A 23,445-nucleotide genomic window follows, 5' to 3' on the forward strand; every position below is an offset into this window, starting at 1 on the left:
ATGTCTAGATTTTGGTCCTGTGACAGGTGGGCATATAGATCCAAGCTACTCCTCAGGCCGAAACATGATTGAGGATAGTTCTGGTCTTTTGCAGAAGGGAAGTGAAAAAGCAGTTTGGGCAGGCTTCCCCTTTTGGAGTGTGAGCAAGCCTGATTTGCATATGGTCTTTCTCCTTTTGTAATGGCCTGGCAGGTGAAGATGGTCTGGAGGGTTGTCCTGAGCAATGCCAGAGGTTAGAATTAATTCTACACCTTCCAGCCATCACCTCTTTCGTTTTGCTGTAATCAACAGAATACCACCGTGTCAAGCACTAACAACACACAACATCACCAAACACACATGAACACAATTACCAATGGAGTATAAACTCAACCACAGAATACACCTCTCACACACACAGCCACACTGTACATAATTGAACAACATGCCTGTATTGCAAAGCACTCAATTTGGCACACAAAAGATGTGCATGAAAAAGCTGTCACAAATGTGAATCCCAAAGCACATCACCTCCCCACATCGACAAGAGACCACCCATGTTCATCGAGCATGGAGGCAACTTTTTTCACACACATGGAGCATGTGCGCACATCCCTCAGCAAACATCACAGTGACCACATGACACACACAGTGAGGCCCCAACCCACATGACTGCCATAGCACATATGCACTTGAAGAACTTGGAAAAAGTAAATGTGCAGGCGCTGTTGCGTACAACTAAGATGGCCGCCACCGTGTGAAACTCTGCAGCCTGACGTTTCCACATGGCTAAATCCTGAGTATTAAGGGACACAACATAGAATAGCTAGGCCACTCTTCCAACAGAATACCTGTACTACAGACCTGCAATGTTCTGCCCTGCTGAACCTACTGGGCCGCCTGGAGGCCCCTGCTACCCTGGCAGTGCATTGATGCGGCGGACTAGCCTGGCTTCCCACCCCTGCTCCACAGTGCTCCACTCTTTGGGCCAATGGGCGCTGCATCCTCGCTGCCTGAAAGGCCCTGACCGTCACTCCTCCGCTCCACTGCATGCTGATACCCGCTAAAGGACCTGTGTAGCCCCTGCTAACGCCCTCCTGGAGGATGATCCCAGCCACTTGCTGCTTTCCAGCCCCAGTTACCTCATCCCTGAGTTTGACTGTGTGGCCGTCGCGGTTAGACCTCGTGAGCCGCTGGTGTTGCTGTCCTTGTGCTGGCCAGTTTGCTGGTGATCGCCAGGGTCTGCGGACTGCACCACCTCCCGCTGCTCCAGTGCGCGTATCATACCGCACAGCCCACATCCTACATCTACTGAAGGCTCTACACTACAGTAGGTGATGGGACGGCAGCGGGATGCTCTCTGCCCATTCTACAGTCCATACTAGGGTCTGGGCTCCCCCTGCTTTCTACTGTGCCCGTACCTAGTCCCTTGGATGCTCGTGAATCCTGGCTGCCTGGCTGCCTACCACCCTGAGTCACTGTCCCACGTGACACCCGCTGCAAATATCATGTGGCCCCCTCTGCCCCTCATGGTGATAGGTCCTGGATTGTCTTGCTGCTACTCTGATCACACCTATTCTGTTGTCGTGGCAGGCTACTAGACCACTGCGGCTAAAACCTGCGCTCCGCTGGTGGTATCGCCCTTGTGCCAGCCGGGTGCGCTGACAGACTCCTGAAGTAGCTGCCCTGGGGCTTGGACTGTACTGCATTGAGTACACCCACCTATGGCCCCACACTGAGGTAAGAAACTTGGCTGCAGCGGGATGCTCTCTGCCTCCACTACCTCCACTATAACCCAACTGTGACAAGGACCCCCCTTAACGTGCCTATGTCCCGGTGACCCACGACATGGAGAGCCTTAGAAACTTCAACCCCGGACCATATCAATCCTTCCTTCTATCTACTACCCCTGCGCTCTTTGGAGCTGTCATTGTGCTCGCTGGACACAAGTGTGGGTGGCTCTGATGGTGCTCCACAGCCTGCTTCTCTTCCCCATTGCCCCTCCATACTACATCAGCTGTACTGCAGGATCAAAATGTATGCCAAAGCTACACCCAAGGCTGTGGAGGGGGCAGATGGCACTGCATGTAGTGCACCTGAACTGGGAAAACCCAGAATACTCCACCGTATAATGGAATATATGCGTTAGGGATGTATTGTCATACACACTAGACGACATGAGCATCACTATTAGCTCAATAAAATTCTGGATGGAGAAAACCGATGCCCGCATTACAGAGGTAGAAACTAGAGTGGGTACCACAGAGTATGAGGTCCTGGCCCTCAGAGCTGATGTCACCTCGCTCTCAAAACAAGTGCTATCCATAAGCAGGAAGAATGATGACCTGGTGTCCCGATCACGATGCAACAACCTATATATAACAGGTATACCAGAAGATAACTGTTAAGAAGGATTTCTGAACTTTGTCCTGGTGGCGCAGAAGTTCAGAAGGCCAACCTAATTACTTGGAACAGGGTAACCTCTGGACGAGCCAGACCAATCAAGGTAGCGATCGCGGCGGTCAAGACTAGGTCTCAAGAGGGGTGAGGGTGACTGAAAGCCCGCAATGAGCACACAAAGCAAGATCACTTACAAACTACTCCAAACAGTTGTTATATTAAAAATATATACACATTTATTCCAAGGCCTTTAAAACAATGACCGTAGCGAGAAAATCACAATATAACGATAGTAAACCAACACATACCATATCAACACAATATATATACAAATACAACAAGTCTCAAGCGTTATATGCACGAAATGTGTAGTCCACCTAAAAGGGAGGGAAAACAGGCAGTGCGCAATAATGCTTAGACCCAGTTCGCCTTCAGAGGCACCTAACTAGATGGAAGTCCGAGCCCTGCGAAGAGTGGAGCCTTGTGCTCAAAAGTACCTGCACGCGCTGGTGCCAATGGGCAAAAGGAGAAGCTCTTCGAGGGAAATCAGGCAGTTCAGTTTAGTGCACAAAAGAAGAAGAACAAGTTCTGCGACTCAAGCGCAGCCTCCACAGTGGGCAGAAGCAGAGCGCGAGTATGTAAAAGGGTGCTGTTTGACACAGCGGGGAAAAGCAATGGGCTCCTGCAGGAGGGCGCCCAGATCCTAGCTATGCTACTCACCGGTCCCGGATGCAAGCAGACCCAGGCTTCTCCGTGTCAGTTTCAGCAGCTGGCAGGTTCAGAAGAGCAGGGAACGCTTTGTCGTCGTGTTGAGTAAAAAGACGTCCCAATCGAAGAAACCCGCACAGTTTGTTACCACAGCAGGGCAACGGAGCGGCCGTGTGTATCTGAGCCAAATGTACACTACTCACTTCAGACCTGGGAACGCCAAGTGTACGAAACGTGTGAGAGGGACAAGGACTCGAAATACTACACAACCTGGCGGCGGTTACAGAGCAAGACTCCCGTGTAAGCTGGTCAGTCAGCTGGATGGCCCAGAGACGCTTCCGAAGGCTTACTGACAGGAGATGGTGAAGATGCCGAGAATAGCTGTTCCCACTATTCCAAGGGTCGAAGTACCAGTACAGGCCTTCTGGTTCGATCAAAGGTGAAAAGCGTTTCACAAGGCGACAGCAGTGCAGAGGAGAAGTCGTTCAGCGGGTCACCAGCGATTCCTCGGTCCAGCCTCTTGGTTTGCAGGATACTTGGCTCCTGTATTCCTTCATTCGTGAGAACTCAGGAGATCGACCTGGTAGTGGTGTTTCCAGCCGCCTCTTATCCATGGTTCCCTTCGCGCCAAAACGGAGGGGACCCAATGGGAGATCCGCTCATCAACACTCACACCATTCGTGGACCAATCATGGACCACGGTGGTCCCAGGCATTCACACCACCCTAGACTCTCTGGCACCCAGGATGTGTATTGGGACCAGACATCCCGGCCCACATCCTGGAGCCACACACAAGACATGTAGAAGCCTGCGAAAGCATCCGTGTTTCGCAGGAAAATACATGCCCAAATAAGGAAGGCCCTGGGTCGGCTCGACCTGGGGAAGGTGAAGGGAGCAAGACGGTCAGCGGACAGGACAAAGGAGCCTCGTGGTCTGGCCATTTTGGGAGCCAGGCCACCATTTTGGGTTAAGCGCGAGAAACGCGCTTAGAATGCCAAAAGGAGCTCAAAAGACAAGAAATGATCGCTGCCACCATTCCCGTCCCTGAATCACTTGCACCGATCAGATACAATCCTAAACGAGTATCTAGGGCCTGTAGAAGGCTAGAGACCCAAGAGAGCTGTAACTTAGCTTACAGTGCCCTCTTGTGTCATGTTGCACGAAAGCCACAACATGATAAAAGAAACTACGGGAAACAGCGTTCCCCGGTACTGACTGTCTTAAGGGCATGTCAGTTTCCCCGTAAGAAAGGAGCGAAAGCCCAGAGGAATGCGGCAGAAGGCTGTGGTGCCATAGTCTGCCACAAAATTGCGGTAATACCCCGTGAGTCCTAAGAAGGCTCTCACTTGGGTTTGTGTAGTGGGGGTAGGCCAGTCTTGTACTGCTTGTACTTTACTGGGAAGAGGCTGTATCCTCCCTCCACCTACTTCATGTCCAAGGTAAACCACTGAGCCTTGTCCAATCTGGCATTTACTAGCCTTTATGGTCAGGTGTGCTTTCTGAAGAGCCTGGAGCACAATCCCGAGGTGTTTCACATGGTCTTCCCAGGTGGCACTGAAAACTGCTATATCGTCCAGATATGCAAGACAGAATTCGTCCAACCCATTCAACACATGATTCACAAGCCTCTGGAAAGTGGCAGGTGCATTCTTCAACCCGAACGGCATTACCCAGAATTGGTAAAGGCTGTCTGGAGTAGAAAATGCTGTCTTCTCCTTGGCATGTTCTGCTAAAGCTATTTGCCAATAGCCAGCAGTGAGGTCAAACGTGCTGAGGTACTTGGAGGCACCCAAAGTATCCACCAGCTCATCTGTTCAAGGCAAGGGGTGTGCATCTGTCTTGGTGACAGCATTCAGAGCCCTGTAATCCACGCAGAACCTCAATTCAGAAGTGCCTGCCTTTGGAACCAAAACCACAGGGCTGGACCAAGGACTACTAGAGGGTTCAATCACCCCAAGGTCTAACATCTTGTTGACCTCGGTCTTAATATAAGACCGTACTTTGTCTGACATCCTGTATCCCCTACTTGTGGTAGGTACACTGTCTCCTGCGTCAATGTTATGTTTGCACCAAGATGTCAAAACAGGCGACTGTGAAAACAGGGGGGAAAACTGCCTAAGCAAACTTTTCACCTCAGCCTGCTGATCAGAAGTCAGGTGAGGGGCCACTCGGACACCCTCAAAGGAGCTATCTGAAGGACCGCTTTGGAACAGGTCGGGGAGAGGTTCAGACTCCTCTTCCTCAACATCTGAAGCCAGTAGCAGTGCTGCGATTTCGACTCTTGGGACGAAAGCCTTCAGCCTATTCACGAGAAACACTTTTGGAGCCTGTCCAGGCCTTCCAAGGTCCACTAAATAGTTAACCTCACCCAGGGGCTCCACCACTGTGTAAGGGCCTGACCATTTGTCCTGTAAAGCTTGAGGCCTTATGGGATTCATGATCAGGACTTGCTGACCAGGTGTAAAGTTGATGAGGGAAGCTTTCTGGCCGTACCAATGTTTCACCAGCGCTTGTCCTGCCTTCAATTTATCACTAGCCAAGCCCATCAGAAGTACCATCCGTTTTCTGAGCCCTAGCACATAATCAACTACGTTGGTAGTAACAGGGGGAGCGGGCATCTCCCATCCCTCTTTGAGGATGGCTAAGGGTCCCCGTACGGGATGACCGAACAGAAGTCCGAAGGGGCTGAAGCCAACACCCTCCTGTGGTACCTCTCGGTAGGCAAACAGTAAGCATGGTAAAAGAAGATCCCATTTTCTTTTCTGAGGTTCCTCCAGAGCCCCAATCATGCTCTTTAACGTTCTGTTGAAACGTTCCACCAGACCATTGGTCTGGGGATGGTATGCAGAAGAGAACTTGTAAGTGACCCCACATTCTTTCCACATAGCCTGCATATACTTCGACATAAAGTTGCTGCAACGATCCGACACACCTTCTTTAGGGAAGCCAACCCTAGTAAAGCTTTTGAAACTGACTTGGCAGTTACAGTTTTCAATGGGATGGCCTCAGGATATCTGGTTGCATGGTCGACCAGCACCAGGATAAACCTATTGCCCGAGGATGTTTGCGGGTCAAGGGGACCAACGATGTCGATCCCTACCCTTTCAAATGGTACCCCCACAACTGGGAGCGGTACCAACGGAGCTTGGATTGTCGCGCCAACCTTACCAGACAACTGGCAGGAGGCACAACTCGTGCAGTGACTTTCTACTTGCACCCCCATCTTGGGCCAGTAGAAGTGCATGGATAACCTTTGCTTGGTCCTCTTCATACCAAGGTGATCAGCAAGGGGAACTTCATGCGCCAACTGCAGGAGGAAGGGCCTAACAGCAAGGGGAACCACCAACCTCCTATGGTCTCCTTCTGTAGACTCTGTGGGCTCACTATACAGGAGTCCACCTTCTCAATAAATGCTATGCGTCCCAGGAGGTTCACCCTCAAGCTGGGAGCAGGCCTGTCTCCTTAGGCCCTCCAGAGATGGGCACTCACGTTGGCCTTTACTGAATTCGTCCCTATCAGGACCTCCTTCAACTAACAAGTCTTTTAGTTCAGGATGATCGTTGGGGTCAAATACTTCAGGCATCGCCACCTCCTCGTCAGGCCCGGGCGATTGACCAACTTCCTCCACTGCAGTGGTAGGCGAGCTCGGGGGAATATTCTCTTTCCCTCGTCTTGACTTGTCGACTCCTTTCGCCTTGGGTTTCCCCTTCGGCTGGGGCAGCGTATTGGTCTTGGCCAATGCTGCCCGTGCTTGAGACCGTGTGTAGGGTCTTTCGGCAGTGTCTCCTACGAGCCCTAAAGCTCTGAGATCATTACCTAACAAGACCTTTCCCGGGACGTTTCTCTGAATGCTCACTGGAATCCTGACTGCTGTACCATTTAAAGTAAGATTTACAGGTATTACTGGGAACATACGGAGTGGGCCGTCAGCCAACTTAGTGGGCATCAGAGTAGCTCTGGCAACTTCCTCTGAGTCTACCAAGGTAGAATCCACTACAGTGCGACTGCACCCACTATCCCTAAGAGCTGGAGTATCTACTCCATTGATCAGCACACTGTCTTTAAAGTAGTGCTTGGTGTTATCCGGAATCCTAGCATAAGCCTCTGCAACTTTAGGCTCCCAGGAAACCAGGGACAATAAAACTACCTCAGTCTCTATCCTGCTGGGAAATGAGTCTGAGGAGAAGGATGCTCCTGTAATCTCTTCTTCCTCGTAGGAGGAGAAGGCCAGATTAGCGCAGTGGACCCCCATAGGTCTAACCTTACACCGGGGATCCCCCTTCACGTGGTCAGTTGCTCCACAAGCAAAACAAGATCCATTGGGTCTGTTTACATAGGGAGGCTTATTGTAACCAGAGTTCTGTTTCGGTGGCTGACCTCCACTACCCTGTGAGTTCTCTTGTGTTTTACCCTTATTTTTATTTTTGTGGCCCTTATGAGAAGAAGATTTATCAGATTCTCCACCCTCCTTATCTTTGGACTTTTTCCCTTCCTCCTGCTTACCAGGATGAGTTTTGTCCTTATGGTACACTCGATGTGACACCCATAGGTCGGCTGCAATGGCCAGCTTCTTAGGATCTATCTCCTTCGAATAGGCCAAATGCTGCTTAAGCTCCGGGGAAGAAGATGCAAAAATGTGTTCCAGCATGGCAAGATTTATCATGCCTTCGAAGGTAGAAACCTTATAACCTTTGCCCCAGCCAGTTAAGTTTTTCAAGGATTCAGTGACATAAGATACCCAAGTACCACCTTCCTTTTTCTTATACTCTCTGAAATGTTTCAAATATTGGGCCGGAGTCTTCCCAAACTTTAAAATAAGAGTTTGCTTTAACATTGCGAAATCAGCTTGCTCAGCCTTCGACATTTCGATAATGGCACTACAGCCAGAATGGGGCAGTCTGCTGAGTAACCAGGCAATCTTATCATCATTGTCAACTTGTTGAACTTCGCATGCATACTCAAACGCATTCAGCCAGTCCATAATGTCATTCCTTTCCTCATACACACTGAGCAGATCTTTCGGAAACCGTGGATGAGAGAAGCCCCCAGACCCATGTCCAGGACCCTTGGACCCATTTGCAACCTGAAGCTTGGCTAGTTCCAACTGGTGATCCCTGTCTTTTTGTTTTTCTGCCTGTTCGATTTTTAGTTTGGCTATGCTGAATTCAAGCTCCTGCTGCCTAAACCGCAGCTCTTGCTTCTTGAATTCAAGCATAGCCTCCCCATCAGCACTGGCAGAGGAAACATTAGACATCTCGTCCTCCCTGTCCTCATGGTCGCGATGGATCAGTGCAGCGGCAGAACCGTCGGTTCTACCAGTGAGAGCAGCCCCACCTCCTTCCGCACTGTCCTCAGAAGTTATAGCGGCAAGCAGCGCTTCTTGCCACGCCACGATTCTTTGGATCATTTCCAATTTCGTGCCTTGAGAGGAAACACCTCTCTCCGCACACATCTTTTTCAATGTTTCTGATTTGGAAGCATTTAAAGTTAACAAGGTATTTGTTTCCATACTGTTAGATAGGAATATGGCCTTTTCTAAAATTATACTACAACGATTCACTACGTCTCCTGGTTGGAATAACCTGAAATGCCTTAGTTCGTGCGCAACACTGGATACCTTCAGTCGTATCCCACTGCTGCCACCAATTTGTTAAGAGGGATTTCTGAACTCTGTCCTGGTGGCGCAGAAGTTCAGAAGGCCAACCTAATTACTTGGAACAGGGTAACCTCTGGACGAGCCAGACCAATCAAGGTAGCGATCGCGGCGGTCAAGACTAGGTCTCAAGAGGGGTGAGGGTGACTGAAAGCCCGCAATGAGCACACAAAGCAAGATCACTTACAAACTACTCCAAACAGTTGTTGTATTAAAAATATATACACATTTATTCCAAGGCCTTTAAAACAATGACCGTAGCGAGAAAATCACAATATAACCATAGTCAACCAACACATACCATATCAACACAATATATATACAAATACAACAAGTCTCAAGCGTTATATGCACGAAATGTGTAGTCCACCTAAAAGGGAGGGAAAACAGGCAGTGCACAATAATGCTTAGACCCAGTTCGCCTTCAGAGGCACCTAACTAGATGGAAGTCCGAGCCCTGCGAAGAGTGGAGCCTTGTGCTCAAAAGTACCTGCACGCGCTGGTGCCAATGGGCAAAAGGAGAAGCTCTTCGAGGGAAATCAGGCAGTTCAGTTTAGTGCACAAAAGAAGAACAAGTTCCGCGACTCAAGCGCAGCCTCCACAGTGGGCAGAAGCAGAGCGCGAGTACGGAAAAGGGTGCTGTTTGACACAGCGGGGAAAAGCAATGGGCTCCTGCAGGAGGGCACCCAGATCCTAGCTATGCTACTCACCGGTCCCCGATGCAAGCAGACCCAGGCTTCTCCGTGTCAGTTTCAGCAGCTGGCAGGTTCAGAAGAGCAGGGAACGCTTTGTCGTCGTGTTGAGTAAAAAGACATCCCAATCGAAGAAACCCGCACAGTTTGTTACCACAGCAGGGCAACGGAGCGGCCGTGTGTATCTGAGCCAAATGTACACTACTCACTTCAGACCTGGGAACGCCAAGTGTACGAAGCGTGTGAGAGGGACAAGGACTCGAAATACTACACAACCTGGCGGCGGTTACAGAGCAAGACTCCCGTGTAAGCTGGTCAGTCAGCTGGATGGCCCAGAGACGCTTCCGAAGGCTTACTGGCAGGAGATGGTGAAGATGCCGAGAATAGCTGTTCCCGCTATTCCAAGGGTCGAAGTACCAGTACAGGCCTTCTGGTTCGATCAAAGGTGAAAAGCGTTTCACAAGGCGACAGCAGTGCAGAGGAGAAGTCCTTCAGCGGGTCACCAGTGATTCCTCGGTCCAGCCTCTTGGTTTGCAGAATACTTGGCTCCTGTATTCCTTCGTTTGTGAGAACTCAGAAGATCGACCTGGTAGTGGTGCTTCCAGCACCCTCTTATCCATGGTTCCCTTCGCGCCAAAACGGAGGGGACCCAATGGGAGATCCGCTCATCAACACTCACACCATTCGTGGACCAATCACGGACCACGGTGGTCCCAGGCATTCACACCACCCTAGACTCTCTGGCACCCAGGATGTGTATTGGGACCAGACATCCCAGCCCACATCCTGGAGGCACACACAAGACATGTAGAAGCCCGCGAAAGCATCCGTGTTTCGCGGGAAAGTACATGCCCAAATAAGGAAGGCCCTGGGTCGGCTCGACCTGGGGAAGGTGAAGGGAGCAAGACGGTCAGCGGACAGGACAAAGGAGCCTCGTGGTCTGGCCATTTTGGGAGCCAGGCCACCATTTTGGGTTAAGCGCGAGAAACGCGCTTAGAACGCCAAAAGGAGCTCAAAAGACAAGAAACGATCGCTGCCACCATTCCCATCCCTGAATCACTTGCACCGATCAGATACAATCCTAAACGAGTATCTAGGGCCTGTAGAAGGCTAGAGACCCAAGAGAGCTGTAACTTAGCTTACAGTGCCCTCTTGTGTCATGTTGCACGAAAGCCGCAACATGATAAAAGAAACTACGGGAAACAGCGTTCCCCGGTACTGACTGTCTTAAGGGCATGTCAGTTTCCCCGTAAGAAAGGAGCGAAAGCCCAGAGAAATGCGGCAGAAGGCTGTGGTGCCATAGTCTGCCACAAAATTGCAGTAATACCCCGTGAGTCCTAAGAAGGCTCTCACTTGGGTTTGTGTACTGGGGGTAGGCCAGTCTTGTACTGCTTGTACTTTACTGGGAAGAGGCTGTATCCTCCCTCCACCTACTTCATGTCCAAGGTAAACCACTGAGCCTTGTCCAATCTGGCATTTACTAGCCTTTATGGTCAGGTGTGCTTTCTGAAGAGCCTGGAGCACAATCCCGAGGTGTTTCACATGGTCTTCCCAGGTGGCACTGAAAACTGCTATATCGTCCAGATATGCAAGACAGAATTCGTCCAACCCATTCAACATATGATTCACAAGCCTCTGGAAAGTGGCAGGTGCATTCTTCAACCCGAACGGCATTACCCAGAATTGGTAAAGGCTGTCTGGAGTAGAAAATGCTGTCTTCTCCTTGGCATGTTCTGCTAAAGCTATTTGCCAATAGCCAGCAGTGAGGTCAAACGTGCTGAGGTACTTGGAGGCACCCAAAGTATCCACCAGCTCATCTGTTCAAGGCAAGGGGTGTGCATCTGTCTTGGTGACAGCATTCAGAGCCCTGTAATCCACGCAGAACCTCAATTCAGAAGTGCCTGCCTTTGGAACCAAAACCACAGGGCTGGACCAAGGACTACTAGAGGGTTCAATCACCCCAAGGTCTAACATCTTGTTGACCTCGGTCTTAATATAAGACCGTACTTTGTCTGACATCCTGTATCCCCTACTTTTGGTAGGTGCACTGTCTCCTGTGTCAATGTTATGTTTGCACCAAGATGTCAAAACAGGCGACTGTGAAAACAGGGGGGAAAACTGCCTAAGCAAACTTTTCACCTCAGCCTGCTGATCAGAAGTCAGGTGAGGGGCCACTCGGACACCCTCAAAGGAGCTATCTGAAGGACCGCTTTGGAACAGGTCGGGGAGAGGTTCAGACTCCTCTTCCTCAACATCTGAAGCCAGTAGCAGTGCTGCGATTTCGACTTTTGGGACGAAAGCCTTCAGCCTATTCACGTGAAACACTTTTGGAGCCTGTCCAGGCCTTCCAATGTCCACTAAATAGTTAACCTCACCCAGGGGCTCCACCACTCTGTAAGGGCCTGACCATTTGTTCTGTAAAGCTCGAGGCCTTATGGGATTCATGATCAGGACTTGCTGACCAGGTGTAAAGTTGATGAGGGAAGCTTTTTGGCCTTACCAATGTTTCACCAGCGCTTGTCCTGCCTTCAATTTATCACTAGCCAAGCTCATCAGAAGTACCATCCGTTTTCTGAGCCCTAGCACATAATCAACTACGTTGGTAGTAACAGGGGTAGTGGGCATCTCCCATCCCTCTTTGACGATGGCTAAGGGTCCCCGTACGGGATGACCGAACAGAAGTTCGAAGGGGCTGAAGCCAACACCCTCCTGTGGTACCTCTCGGTAGGCAAACAGTAAGCATGGTAAAAGAAGATCCCATTTTATTCTCTGAGGTTCCTCCAGAGCCCCAATCATGCTCTTCAACGTTCTGTTGAAACGTTCCACCAGACCATTGGTCTGGGGGTGGTATGCAGAAGAGAACTTGTAAGTGACCCCACATTCTTTCCACATAGCCTGCATATACTTCGACATAAAGTTGCTGCCACGATCCGACACAACTTCTTTAGGGAAGCCAACCCTAGTAAAGCTTTTGCAACTTACTTGGCAGTTACAGTTTTCAATGGGATGGCCTCAGGATATCTGGTTGCATGGTCGACCAGCACCAGGATAAACCTATTGCCTGAGGATGTTTGCGGGTCAAGGGTCCAACAATGTCGATCCCTACCCTTTCAAATGGTACCCCCACAACTGGGAGCGGTACCAACGGAGCTTGGATTGTCGCGCCAATCTTACCAGACAACTGGCAGGAGGCACAACTCCTGCAGTGACTTTCTACTTGCACCCCCATCTTGGGCCAGTAGAAGTGCCCAAACCTTTGCTTGGTCCTCTTCATACCAAGGTGACCAGCAAGGGGAACGTCATGCGCCAACTGCAGGAGGAAGGGCCTAACAGCAAGGGGAACCACCAACCTCCTATGGTCTCCTTCTGTAGACTCTGTGGGCTCACTATACAGGAGTCCACCTTCCCAATAAATCCTATGCGTCCCAGGAGGTTCACCCTCAAGCTGGGAGCAGGCCTGTCTCCTTAGGCCTTCCAGAGATGGGCACTCACGTTGGCCTTTACTGAATTTGTCCCTATCAGGACCTCCTTCAACTAACAAGTCTTTTAGTTCAGGATGATCATTGGGGTCAAATACTTCAGGCATCGCCACCTCCTCGTCAGGCCCGGGCGATTGACCAACTTCCTCCTCCGCAGTGGTAGGCAAGCTCGGGGGAATATTCTCTTTCCCTCGTCTTGACTTGTCGACTCCTTTCGCCTTGGGTTTCCCCTTTGGCTGGGGCAGCGTATTGGTCTTGGCCAATGCTGCCCGTGCTTGAGACCGTGTGTAGGGTCTTTCGGCAGTGTCTCCTACGAGCCCTAAAGCTCTGAGATCATTACCTAACAAGACCTTTCCCGGGACGTTTCTCTGAATGCTCACTGGAATCCTGACTGCTGTACCATTTAAAGTAAGATTTACAGGTATTACTAGGAACATACGGAGTGGGCCGTCAGCCAACTTAGTGGGCATCAGAGTAGCTCTGGCAACTTCCTCTGAGTCTACCAAGGTAGAATCCACTACAGTGCGACTGCACCCACTATCCCTAAGAGCTGGAGTATCTACTCCATTGATCAGCACACTGGGCCTCATTACGACCCAGGTGGTAAGTTACCGCCTGGGCCGTGACTTTGCCACCATGGCGTAAACTACGTTTACGCCATGGTGGTTGGCGGACATACCGCCCCATTCCGACCTTGGCGGGCGGTAAGTCCCCAATCCCCATTTACCCTTCCCCATTCCCATTTTTGCCCCATAGGGCATAATGGGAGTGGGGAAGGCGTTAATTACGCCACCGTAAATTACGGTGGCGTAATTAACTCCATGGTCCCTTAGCGCCATGGATTTTAACACCTGCTAAAAGCAGGTGTTAAAAGCATCATGGCGCTAGGGGACCTCGTAATTGGCGGTAAGGGGTCGGCGCAGCTAACGCTGGCGTAGACCCCTTACCGCCAGGGTCGTAATGAGGCCCACTGTCTTTAAAGTAGTGCTTGGTATTATCCGGAATCCTAGCATAAGCCTCTGCAACTTTAGGCTCCCAGGAACCCAGGGACACTAAAACTACCTCAGTCTCTATCCCGCTGGGAAATGAGTCTGAGGAGAAGGATGCTCCTGTAATCTCTTCTTCCTCGTAGGAGGAGAAGGCCAGATTAGCGGAGTGGACCCCCAAAGGTCCAACCTTACACCGGGGATCCCCCTTCACGTGGTCAGTTGCTCCACAAGCAAAACAAGATCCATTGGGTCTGTTTACATAGGGAGGCTTATTGTAACCAGAGTTCTGTTTCGGAGGCTGACCTCCACTACCCTGTGAGTTCTCTTGTGTCTTACCCTTATTTTTCTTTTTGTGGCCCTTATGAGAAGAAGATTTATCAGATTCTCCACCCTCCTTATCTTTGGACTTTTTCCCTTCCTCCTGCTTACCAGGATGAGTTTTGTCCTTATGGGACACTCGATGTGACACCCATAGGTCGGCTGCAATGGCCAGCTTCTTAGGATCTATCTCCTTCGAATAGGCCAAATGCTGCTTAAGCTCCGGGGAAGAAGATGCAAAAATGTGTTCCAGCATGACAAGATTTATCATGCCTTCGAAGGTAGAAACCTTATAACCTTCGACCCAGCCAGTTAAGTTTTTCAAGGATTCAGTGACATAAGATACCCAAGTACCACCTTCCTTTTTCTTATACTCTCTGAAACGTTTCAAATATTGGGCCGGAGTCTTCCCAAACTTTAAAATGAGAGTTTGCTTTAACATTGCGAAATCAGCTCGCTCAGCCTTTGACATTTCCATAATGGCACTACAGCCAGAATGGGGCAGTCTGCTGAGTAACCAGGCAATCTTATCAGCATTTTCAACTTGTTGAACTTCGCATGCATACTCAAACGCATTCAGCCAGTCCATAATGTCATTCTTTTCCTCATACACACTAAGCAGATCTTTCGGAAACCGTGGATGAGAGAAGCCCCCAGACCCATGTCCTGGACCCTTGGACCCATTTGCAACCTGAAGCTTGGCTAGTTCCAACTGGTGATCCCTGTCTTTTTGTTTTTCTGCCTGTTCGATTATTAGTTTGGCTATGCTGATTTCAAGCTCCTGCTGCCTAAACCGCAGCTCTTGCTTCTTGAATTCAAGCATAGCCTCCCCATCAGCACTGGCAGAGGAAACATTAGACATCTCGTCCTCCCTGTCCTCGTGGTCGCGATGGATCAGTGCAGCGGCAGAACCGTCGGTTTTACCAGTGAGAGCAGCCCCACCTCCTTTCGCACTGTCCTCAGAAGTTATAGCGTCAAGCTGCGCTTCTTGCCACGCCACGATTCTTTGGATCATTTCCAATTTCGTGCCTTGAGAGGAAACACCTCTCTCCGCACACATCTTTTTCAATGTTCCTGATTTGGAAACATTTAAAGTTAACAAGGTATTTGTTTCCATACTGTTAGATAGGACTATGGCCTTTTTAAAGTTATACTACAACAATTCACTACGTGTCCTGGTTGGAATAACCTGAAATGCCTTAGTTCGTGCGCAACACTGGATACCTTCAGTCGTATCCCAGCGCTGCCACCAATTTGTTAAGAGGGATTTATGAACTCTGTCATGGTGGCGCAGAAGTTCAGAAGGCCAACCTAATTACTTGGAACAGGGTAACCTCTGGACGAGCCAAACCAATCAAGGTAGCGATCGCGGCGGTCAAGACTAGGTCTCAAGAGGGGTGAGGGTGACTGAAAGCCCGCAATGAGCACACAAAGCAAGATCACTTACAAACTACTCCAAACAGTTGTTGTATTAAAAATATATACACATTTATTCCAAGGCCTTTAAAACAATGACCGTAGCGAGAAAATCACAATATAACCATAGTCAACCAACACATACCATATCAACACAATATATATACAAATACAACAAGTCTCAAGCGTTATATGCACGAAATGTGTAGTCCACCTAAAAGGGAGGGAAAACAGGCAGTGCGCAATAATGCTTAGATCCAGTTCGCCTTCAGAGACACCTAACTAGATGGAAGTCCGAGCCCTGCGAAGGGTGGAGCCTTGTGCTCAAAAGTACCTGCACGCGCTGGTGCCAACGGGCAAAAGGAGAAGCTCTTCGAGGGAAATCAGGCAGTTCAGTTTAGTGCACAAAAGAAGAACAAGTTCCGCGACTCAAGCGCAGCCTCCACAGTGGGCAGAAGCAGAGCGCGAGTACGGAAAAGGGTGCTGTTTGACACAGCGGGGAAAAGCAATGGGCTCCTGCAGGAGGGCACCCAGATCCTAGCTATGCTACTCACCGGTCCCCGATGCAAGCAGACCCAGGCTTCTCCGTGTCAGTTTCAGCAGCTGGCAGGTTCAGAAGAGCAGGGAACGCTTTGTCGTCGTGTTGAGTAAAAAGACATCCCAATCGAAGAAACCCGCACAGTTTGTTACCACAGCAGGGCAACGGAGCGGCCGTGTGTATCTGAGCCAAATGTACACTACTCACTTCAGACCTGGGAACGCCAAGTGTACGAAGCGTGTGAGAGGGACAAGGACTCGAAATACTACACAACCTGGCGGCGGTTACAGAGCAAGACTCCCGTGTAAGCTGGTCAGTGAGCTGGATGGCCCAGAGACGCTTCCGAAGGCTTACTGGCAGGAGATGGTGAAGATGCCGAGAATAGCTGTTCCCGCTATTCCAAGGGTCGAAGTACCAGTACAGGCCTTCTGGTTCGATCAAAGGTGAAAAGCGTTTCACAAGGCGACAGCAGTGCAGAGGAGAAGTCCTTCAGCGGGTCACCAGCGATTCCTCGGTCCAGCCTCTTGGTTGCCAGGATACTTGGCTCCTGTATTCCTTCGTTAGTGAGAACTCTGGAGATCGACCTGGTAGAGGTGTTTCCAGCCCCCTCTTATCCACGGTTCCCTTTGAGCCAAAACGGAGGGGACCCAATGGGAGATCCACTCATCAACACTCACACCATTCGTGGACCAATCACGGACCATGGTGGTCCCAGGCATTCACACCACCCTAGACTCTCTGGCACCCAAGATGTGTATTGGGACCAGACATCCCAGCCCACATCCTGGAGGCACACACAAGACATGTAGAAGCCCGCGAAAGCATCCGTGTTTCGCGGGAAAGTACATACCCAAATAAGGAAGGCCCCGGGTCGGCTCGACCTGGGGAAGGTGAAGGGAGCAAGACGGTCAGCGGACAGGACAAAGGAGCCTCGTGGTCTGGCCATTTTGGGAGCCAGGCCACCATTTTGGGTTAAGCGCGAGAAACGCGCTTAGAACGCCAAAAGGAGCTCAAAACACATGAAACGATCGCTGCCACCATTCCCGTCCCTGAATCACTTGCACCGATCAGATACAATCCTAAACGAGTATCTAGGGCCTGTAGAAGGCTAGAGACCCAAGAGAGCTGTAACTTAGCTTACAGTGCCCTCTTGTGTCATGTTGCACGAAAGCCGCAACATGATAAAAGAAACTACGGGAAACAGCGTTCCCCGGTACTGACTGTCTTAAGGGCATGTCAGTTTCCCCGTAAGAAAGGAGCGAAAGCCCAGAGGATTGCGGCAGAAGGCTGCACTTCTCTGGCAAAGTCGAGAACAAGGTGAAAAACAACAGCAAAAAGTTTAGGAGTTGCCACATGGAAGGAAAATTACCTACAATTACGAAATCTTTCCTAACAATAACATTGATGGATTCATAGAGGGCTTTGTAGAACATACTCTAATGACCTTACTGGATGCCCCCAAACGATCACCACAATTCGCAATACAGCTTGGTCACTGCTTGCTTGACCCAAGCCCAAACCCGGTGCTCCTCGCCACCTGATAATTTCCTGTGTGCTCAACTACTGTGACTGAATCACACACTGCTAAGAGCGGCAAGGGCCAAGGGCGAACTACTACTGGGCTCTACTGGGCTCTAACAGAATTCACTTCTACCCTAATTTTTCCATTGCGGTGCAACAGGTGCGTAAATCCACCATGGTCTTAACATGAAGTACACCATGTTGTACCCAACCAAATTGACAATCGAACACAGCAACAGGGTATACTTCTTCACTGTACTTGAAATATACTCCTCCTCTTCCCTAACCCCCCTCCCTTGTCTTTATGTGCCTATAAACACAATATTTGCTGTACAGTGCGCATTACAAATAACCAATAAAATAAAATAAATAAATAAATAAATCCCTTGCCCACCACCTGCTGCCTCCCATAGTGTAACCTGGCTGACACCAGAGCCTCAAGCCGCAGGCGCTCCTCTGCCTCATCTCTGCCAAGTGTTGTCTACTTTGCCTCGTCACGGTCGTAATGCCCTGCAGTATACTTCCCCTCACTGCCACCATCCGCTGCTGCCTGGAAGTGTGAGCCCTCTCAATGGACTCCCACTGACTGGATGGCAGTTGGCTGGGTAGTGCGGCACCTGCACTGCCCTTAAGTGTCTGCTGTCCCTACACTGCCTGTTCATGTTTGGGTGCCAGGACAGGCTCACCGACCTCCTCATTTACCATTGTAGAAACTTCCAATTCGGCCAGTGACAAAGGCACAGCCAGACTGGGTGACAGTGGGACTGGTGAACAGAGGGCTTTGGTGGTATATGCCATGTAAGCCTGACTGGAGGATGACTGGGGCGCAGATGAGGAAGTGTGGAGGGGCCATTGCAGTGGCCAGCCCAGAGAGACAATCCAAGAGCAGTGTTGTTGCAGGAAGCGGCTGATCTGCTTGTGATGCTGTACAAACTCTTCACAAGATACATGTAAGGCATCACAAACTGATGCCATGTGCCTGGTGACACACACCAGCAGGGGCTGCACTGCATCTTGCATGGCCACATCAGCTGGAAGTGGGGCATAGGCCTGTTTGGAGGCATTGCAGAAGGTGGTCACTGATGCAGATGGCCCAGGGACAGGAGGTTGTGCCCACCCCTCCAGGGTGGACTGAACATTCTCATGACTCTGCGCCAGAGGTGTAGTCTGAACACCCTGCTTGATGCCCCCGCCTGACCCTGTGGGCTTGGCTGCAATAGCCTCCTTCTCCTCCTCCACCGCCAAAAAATCCAGATGACTCCAGCAAGGTTTCTGTCCTTGTTGACCCTTGTGTGACAGCACCCTGTCCAACCTTTGCCGAGGTGTCCCCCACAACAATCACCTCCTGTGACTTACCCTGAGCAGCCTTGCCCAAAGGTTCTGGTGCTCCCCCAGCCACATCGCTCTCAGAAGAGGAGGTGACATTTGGGCATGGCTGGGCTCTGTGCCCGGATCTGAAGGCCCTGTCCCTGCTTCTCCACTCCGCAGCACTGCTTCTGCCCTCTCGGCCAGTTGCATCAACTGTGGAAAAGGGGAAAAAGAACATAGACATCAGTCAACAGTGACAATGTATGTGTGGCATTCAGAACATTAACGATAGCATGAATTCAGCACAAGTCAACCAGCAACTGCCACACAAACACACACCCATGTAATCAGCATGAATACTGTCACACAAGTCTAGGGACAACGATGAGTCACATTTATGAGATATGCACATGTCAACTCAGTACATTGACGTGTGGCCATATAGACATTGCATGAAATATTTACACGTCACATTACCAATGCCAAAGTGACACAAGTCTAACCTGCAGGCAGGGGCATGGGAAGTGCACTTGGGAACATGTCTCAATACCACCATTGCATGGCTTCCAATATCACCTTCTCTGCTCGCATAGACATGCAGAATGGAAAAGGATGCTAACAGGAATGCAACAAGGAGTCACACATGGTACAGGGAAACATGAAAGGCAATGCCTTTGATGCCCCAGAGCAATACCCCCCCCCAAGAGGCCTGGGGACCCGACTGCCTTGTGGAGCCCCAGTACCTCTTCCCTGGACTCCAAATGGACCCCAGTTCCCTCCTAGGCCTTCAGGTGCTGGGCTTGCATAGCCTCTCCCTCTGCTGCCACTTGCTGTGGGGCCCTGGTCTAAGCATGGAGGAGCCCGCCTGGCTCCTGTGCCACATATCCATCCCACAATGAGAAACTTACCAATGACTATTAAGCCCTCACAAAGAAAGCCAGGCCAGCTGCGACTCAGGCCATCTAGTCTGACCACCCCAACAGGATGGCCGGGGGTGGCCATGAGGTTGTGCCTGCCTTGAGGGCACTGTCCAGGGTCTGGGACTTAGGCTGCCACCTTTATGCCCAGGGTCTGGGGCTTAAGCTGCCACCTCTGCATCCTGGGTCTGGGGCTTAAGCTACCATTGGTGAACCAAGGCCTAGCCTCTCTTTCCCGCATCACACTGGCTGGGTCAAGCCACTCTGCCTCTGCCAGCTAGGCCAACGCCATATCGTCTGCTAGGGTGACTGGAAAGGGAGAAGAGTTCTGCCTGCCCAGCCTGCACGCCCACGGGTGCACCCACGGTGGAGGGGAGTTTCCTGTGCACTCCATGGTGCAGCAGGAAGGTCAGAGAACTTTGTGACTGTGCTGCGACCGTGGCAGTGCCAAAAGCTTGGCTCGGAGGATGACTTTACTAGATCGCAGAGAGGTATCTGCTTTGCTACTTACAAAACTCTGACCCAGAATCAAGCACCCACTCATTGGAATGCCCTACCTCCCACCATCCGCAGTGAGCCCTCCCTCCTAGCCTTCCGCAAAGCATTGAAAACCACCCTCTTCTCATAAGGTCCCTCGCAGCAGCATGAATACCAACCATAGGACCCACTGCTTAAGTTGTATTTACCAACCGCATAATCTGCAATGATAACCGTGCTTGTTCCTTTCTGTAATATGCCTCTTGTTGATACCATGCCTGTAACTAAGCTCATGCAAGTAACAGCGCCTCAATGCCCCTGGGCTGCTTGCGCGCTATACAAATTTAAATAAATAAATAAATAAATCAGGTAGTCTCTGAATGATTTAGCACCAGGTTCCCCACAAACATGCAGTGCACAACGGTGAGAGAGACGGCCCCTTCTGTCCACACTCAAATCCTTTGATGAGTGGCTCTACGCACTGGCCCATAGGCTGGCTATCCTAGGCCAATGAAGGTTCCACAGCACTGCTGTATTGGTACAGTTTAGTGGGGATTCTGACTTAGTGGCATCCAGTCATAATTCCAAAGATGCTAGCTGTGCCCCATTGGTTCCTCAGCCAAGCACATACACCAAAGTTTGAACCTTTGGTTCCTCTCGTACTGAACCGGATTACCATTGCACCAACACATCAGTAGGGTAGAAAAAACCTGTCTCACAATGGTCTAAAGGAAAACATGTTAACCACGATGCACACCTTATTTACATGTGTATTCAAGTATATCAGATACTAGCTCAGGGTAATTAATTTAAAGAGTGGATGTAATTAGAGGTGCAGGGGAGAGGTGCTCAGTCTTGGTATATAGGCTGGTCAATTATACAAAGGACAAAAGGTTTCCTCATTAAGGAAACCTGCATCCCCTGCACACTATCAAAAGGGCAAAAGCCTGTATGTAGTTGTTAGGATATAATTGTATTGCTAGCCAAGAAATTCAGAGATATCCTTTTAGTTTACCAGGTATTTCATTTCTTAGTATTCTTATTCTCCTTGCAGTTGCCGGAAAAAAAAAAAATCTGAGATGCCCCAATTAATATTTGACAATTCATATGTTTATCTAAAACAGATATTTATTTAAATTTTGACAAAAAAGTAAAGTCTTGATCTGGTCCAAGGCGTTTTGAGTATTGTTTTCACTCTTCATCAGGGGCAAAATATTCTTTTTTCTTACACATAATAATTCTATAGAAAGAATTATAAGAAGGTGCTGGCTGTGTTTTCCAAAGGTGTCCTCCCGTCTGTGGGCAACCCCACTATTTGGGCCTGATGGTGGGTCGTCCCAGTTTATATCTGTCAAATTGGGCTTGTATAGTCAGGCCTTTTTTGCAGCTGAGTCCTTAGAAAGATTTACGACAATATTGGTGGTTGGATGTCCAACCAGAGAAGATGAAGTCTTCCAGAGAAGATGGAGTCTTCCAGGGAGTCTGGAAAGTGGACCTATGTGAATATTCTGAATGATAATGACCTGAATCTTGAACGCACATCTGTTCAGAACAGAAAGGAACTGGTCTTTCTGGATGTGAAGTCCATTGTTGTTGACAACATATTGACCACTAAACTTTTTCGAAAAGAAACAAGCTCTAATTCTACGCTACACGCTTTGAGTCACCACCCAACAGTGCTCAAGAACTCGATCCCATATGGAGAGTTCTTGAGAGCGAAGAGAGCCTGTAGCACTGAACAGAACTATCAAAAGGAAGCCCAATATATAGGCCAGAGATTTGTCAATCGTGGTTACAAAAGGAAGGTTGTAGCCGACTGTTTTGACAAAGCCAAAGATATAAAAAAGAGCGGAATTGTTTAGAGCACATAAAGTTGCTAAAAATGATGATAGTAGATTTATTACCACCTTTAATTATCAGGCTAGAAACATCAAGAATATAATGAGTAAACATTGGAATGTACTTTTGAGAGACCCAGATCTTATGAAAGTATTGAGAACTGTCCCAAATGTTACCTATCGCAAAGCTCCTACCTTGAAAACTATTCTGTCCCCCAGTATGGTGATCACAGAGAATATTACATTTGAGAGTCACTTTATGAAACAAGAAATTGTGAGGTTTCGGAAATGTGTGAATTGTAAAATGTGCAATTAGGTTTCTAAAAAGCCTTTTATCAGTTGCAATGGCATAAAATGGAGACACAAACATAAAATTACGTGTACCACCAAGTTTGTAGTATATGCAATTACATGTGCATGTGGGTTGCACTATATTGGATCAACTATAGGAGCCCTCAAATTGCGCATACTACAACATTATAGAGCGATCTAAAACGGGGACCTTACCAATCCCCTGATGGGACATTTTATTGAAAGACACAATGCTGATGTTAAAGCTATGTCTTTTTTGGGGCTTGCCCATATTCCACTACACAAGAGACTGGGCAATCGGGAACTCAAATTGCGTCAGTTAGAAGCAACATTAATATGCACATTTGATACTTTAAGACCCCCGGGATTGAACATTGACCCGGAAATGTTTGTGTTCTTATAATGAATTCATGAAAGGATATTTTGGTCACTGTGATGATGCATTCGCACGTTGATTAACTTTAGTGGTTTAACCATATACTTACATGGGATATGTCAGATTTTATGATGATGCACTTGCACTGTATTAGAATGTCCATGCTCTAATTTTGGAGGTAATGCTGTTATTTGTGCATTATGCACGTTTTTGCTAGTCACCTATATTGCACTTTAGTGGATATCCAAGACATGTTGAGATCTAGGTAGATCTAGGTAGATCAATGAGATCTGCCTTTTCACTTAGAAAATTGGACAAGGCCCCTTTAAGGCACATCATCTACATAGGAAGGTCATGTGACGATACTTTTAAACAGGGAGATGTGCTGCATTCAACTCTGGCTTCTGTTAATAGCACTCCAAGCCATGGGGTGTAATCGTCGACTGTTTTCATCATGTAGGATGAAACTGAACCATTTAATGAAATTTTTCGCACTTGCGCACACAATCGCATTATTAGTATT

The 23,445-nt window shown here is 49.3% G+C and overlaps 1 protein-coding gene across 5 annotated transcripts in view; it reads left to right on the top strand.

Moving 5' to 3' along the window:
- GABRA3 (gamma-aminobutyric acid type A receptor subunit alpha3) overlaps positions 1-23,445 on the top strand; it is a 2,265,987-nt gene that overhangs the window by 1,711,154 nt on the left and 531,388 nt on the right. The window lies entirely within an intron of this gene.

This window comes from Ambystoma mexicanum, chromosome 5p (assembly GCF_040938575.1).
Source record: "Ambystoma mexicanum isolate Mex_15411 chromosome 5p, UKY_AmexF1_1, whole genome shotgun sequence".
In the NCBI taxonomy this organism is placed as follows: domain Eukaryota; kingdom Metazoa; phylum Chordata; class Amphibia; order Caudata; family Ambystomatidae; genus Ambystoma; species Ambystoma mexicanum.